Source organism: Chrysochloris asiatica, unplaced genomic scaffold (assembly GCF_000296735.1).
Source record: "Chrysochloris asiatica unplaced genomic scaffold, ChrAsi1.0 scaffold00158, whole genome shotgun sequence".
NCBI classification, from domain to species: domain Eukaryota; kingdom Metazoa; phylum Chordata; class Mammalia; order Afrosoricida; family Chrysochloridae; genus Chrysochloris; species Chrysochloris asiatica.
The window spans coordinates 341,228-345,084 of NW_006408676.1; the positions used below are offsets into that span (position 1 = coordinate 341,228).

Below are 3,857 nucleotides of genomic sequence, written 5' to 3' on the forward strand. Positions count from 1 at the left end.
AGCAAGATACTTTTCTTTCTTTCTATATGCATTATATTTTGCTTTGTCAGTTAGCTAAAATAATTGGTTGTCCCAAGTGCTGCTAACTCCACATTCATTTCTGTCTCCCAGTATATTAAGCATCCCCTTCCTCTTTTTGTTCCTGTCAACAAGAATAGGTAAGTCTATTTCTAAACTAATATACCCAGATATGACCCTACCATTCAGAAATTTAAACTAGCATTGAAAAAGACAAATTTGAGTTACAAAATTAAAACTACAAAAAAGCCTGGAAAAGGCCTAGATTAATAGAATGGCATCCCATGCTCATGGATTGTTGCTGCTTTAAGTACTGATTCATACCCAAGAAGCAGCTGGAAGGTTTGAACTCCCTATCTTGCAGTTTGTACTATCAACAAGTGTTCATCCTATAGTACTGCTGTTCTATCAGCCAGTGCTTATCCTACAGTACTGCACCAGGATTCCATGCTCATGTATTGGAAGAGTTCATATTGTGAAAATGTTAATACTACCCAAAGTGATACAATGCAATCCCAACCCAAATTTCAACAACATTCTTTTCTGAAATGAAGAAACTAATCACTAACTTTATATAAAAAAGAAAGAGACCCAAAACAGTCAAATTAATATTGAGGAAGAAGAAAGTTTCGCTAATCTCAAAACATACTAGACAGCTATAGTAATCAAAACAGCATGACATTACTTCAAAGGCAGAAACATAGACCAGTAGGATATAATTGAGAACCCAGAAATAAATTCATCTTTCTATTTGATGAATTTTCAGCAAGGGGAAAAATGTATATCATTAACAAATGATGCTAGTGAAATAGTCATTTGTAAAAAATGAAACAGGATTCATAGTTCAAACCATACACAAAACCTAACTCACTATGCAAGCAAAGGGCAAGAAAGCTCCTGCCAAGGTGGTTCCTGTGAAAGCCAAGAGTGTGGCTGAAGATGACAATGACGATAAGGATGATGATGAAAAGGAGGAAGAACCTGTCAAAGAAATACCTGGAAAATGAATGCAGAAAATGGCCAAACAGAAAGCCGCTCCTGAAGCTAAGAAGCAGAAAGTGGAAGTGGTAAAACCAACTACAGCTTTCAGTCTATTTGTTGGAAACCTGAATTGTAACAAGTTTGCTCCAGAATTAAAAACTTGTCTCAATGACCTTTTTGCTAAAAATGATCTTGTTGTCATGCATGTCAGAATTGGTATGACTAGGAAATTTGGCTATGTCGATTTTGAATCTGCTGAAGACCTGAGGAAAGCCTTGGAACTCACTGGTTTAAAAGTCTTTCCTAATGAAATTAATATAGAGAGACCAAAGGGAAAAGACAGTAAGAAAGACTGAGATGCCAGAACACTTTTGCCCAAAAATTTGCCTTACAAAGTCACTCAGGATGAATTAAAAACAGTGTTTGAAGATGCCATGGAGATCAGATTAGTCAGCAAAGATGGAAAGAGGAAAGGGATTGCTTATCTCAAAACAGAAGCCAATGCTGAGAAAACCTTTGAAGAAAAGCAAGGAACAGAGATTGATGGCCGTTTTGTATCCTTGTACTACACTGGGGAGAAAGGTCAAAATCAAGACCACAGAGGTGGGAAGACCAGCACCTGGAGCGGTGAATCAAAAACACTGGTTTTCAGTAACCTCTCCCACAGTGCAACAGAAGAAACTCTCCAGGAAGGGTTTGAGAAGGCAGCTGCTGTCAAGGAGCCTCAGAACCAGAACAGCAAATCTAGAGGGTATGCATTTATAGAATTTACCTCATGTGAAGATGCTAAAGAAGCTTTAAATTCTTGTAATAAAAGAGAAATTGAGGGCAGAGCCGTCAGGCTGGAATTGCAAGGATCCAGGGGATTCCCTACTGTGAGAAGCCAAATGTCCAAAACACTGTTTGTCAAAGGTCTGTCTTAGGACACAACTGAGGAAACATTGAAGGAGTCATTTAATGGTTCTGTTCGTACCAGGATAGTCATGGACCACAAAACAGCTTCCTTCAAAGGGTTTGGGTTTGTAGACTTCAAAACTTGCCAAGGAGGCCGTGGAGGATGGGGAAATTGATGGAAACAAAGTTACCTTGGCCTGGGCCAAACTTAAGGACAAAGGTGGCTTCAGGGGACAAGGTGGAGGCTGAGGAGGATTTGGAGGCAGAAGTGGCTATGGCAGAGGAGGCTGAGGTAGATTTGGTGGCAGTGCCTGGGGAGAATTTGGAGGGTGACAAGGCTTTCAGGGAGGTAGAGGAGGAGATCATAAGCCACAAGGAAGGAAGAAGAAGTTTGAGTAGATCTTCCATCCCTGTCTTTTCCTTCTTCCATTTGAAAGCAAGGACTCTGGGGATTTTACTCTGTTACGGGATCATGGCAGAGCGTTCTGAGGACATTCAGAGACAGTAGCCCTATGGTCTACTTAGAAATTGTACGGAACACATTTCAAAGGGAGCTGCCCTGTGGGTTTGACTGGATTTCTATTTATATTAAATTTTATACCATGTACAGAACCATTTTTTTTCCTACAGATCGGTTTTTGTTTGTTTGTTTTAGTTGGTGGGTGTAAAGGCAAGCAGGATGCTTTATCATGGTTTTTGCTTCAGCAACTTGGGGACAAATGAAAAAGTCTTAAACTCTGAAAACAAACAAACAAAAAGTAGATCAAATACTGAAGAGAGGAAAAGACTGAAAGAAAATAAGGAAAAAAGAGGCAGGCATATGGAGCATGGAACTGCTAATCCACACAATGTGGCTATTTCACATTAGTGTAAGTCAAGTTCTGATCAGAGCAGAAGCCAGATAGCAGACTCTGTACCCAAGACTGCATCAACATCCATATCAGAGGCTGGCAACTAGAGAGAGATGTGATCTACCTCTTATCTTGCATAACCTCCTCCTGACCAGTGGTGTAGCTCCTGTATGCCCACACTCCTGGTATCAGGTCAAGCCACCCCTACACACACTGCCAGTGTTGTGCAACTTTTATCCTTTTCTTTTTCTTTTCAGTTCTTCTGTTACTCCCCTGTTTTTCTTTTTCTTTCTTTCTTTTCTTTTTTTTTCTTCCTCTTCCCTCAGCTGTTTTTCCATTTTGATCCAGTGGAATGGCCACTTTGTCCCCTGTTGCCTTCAGTTAGTAGCACCCACTCCCACACTTTCCTGGTCAGAGCAAGCATTCAAGTAGAGCACGCAGTGCATTCCCACCACATCCATGTGTGAAGGCTAACATTTTTACAAGGACTGTGGTACTTTTTCCTCCTTTTTATTTCTTCTTAGTTCTTTCCTCTTCCCCACTTCTTTTTCTTTTCTTGTTACTCCTCTTCTCCCCATTGGTTTTTTATATCTGAAAGTGTAAGTGCCTGCCCCCTGCCTCCATAGTCAGCAGCATCCATCCTACTCATCTATGGATGGAAGCACACACTCCTATGGAATGAGTGTCAGGTTTCCACTGCATCTGTATTTGATAGCCAATGCTTGCAGCACTTCTGCCACTTCCCCCTACCACCCTCTTTTTTTTTAACCTTTTTTTCTTAGTTCATTTCTCTTCCCTCTCTGATCTACATTTTTTTTAATCCCATTGAGTGAGTGCTCCCCACTCATCATGCCCACATTTGGTACCAATGCCTCCACCCTCTGCCTTCAGCACTGCATGCTCCCACAGAATGAGTAAAACTTTCTTGCTGCAAACATGTTTGGTGGCTAGCACTTGCATCACTATTATGCTACCTTTTGCTTTTTGTATTTTTGTTTCCTTTTTTTCTTTTTCTTTCTTCTAAGATCTTTCCTTCTCTTCCCTTGTTTGTCTTATTTTCTTTCTCTTCTTCCCATGTTAATTTTTTAAATCTTTCATTTGTTCTCAACTATC

General features: G+C 40.3%; 1 pseudogene; it reads left to right on the plus strand.

Annotated features, from left to right (window-relative positions):
* Positions 1–890: 890 nt before the first annotated feature.
* On the plus strand, positions 891–2,292 carry LOC102811561 (annotated as a pseudogene).
* Positions 2,293–3,857: the final 1,565 nt, after the last annotated feature.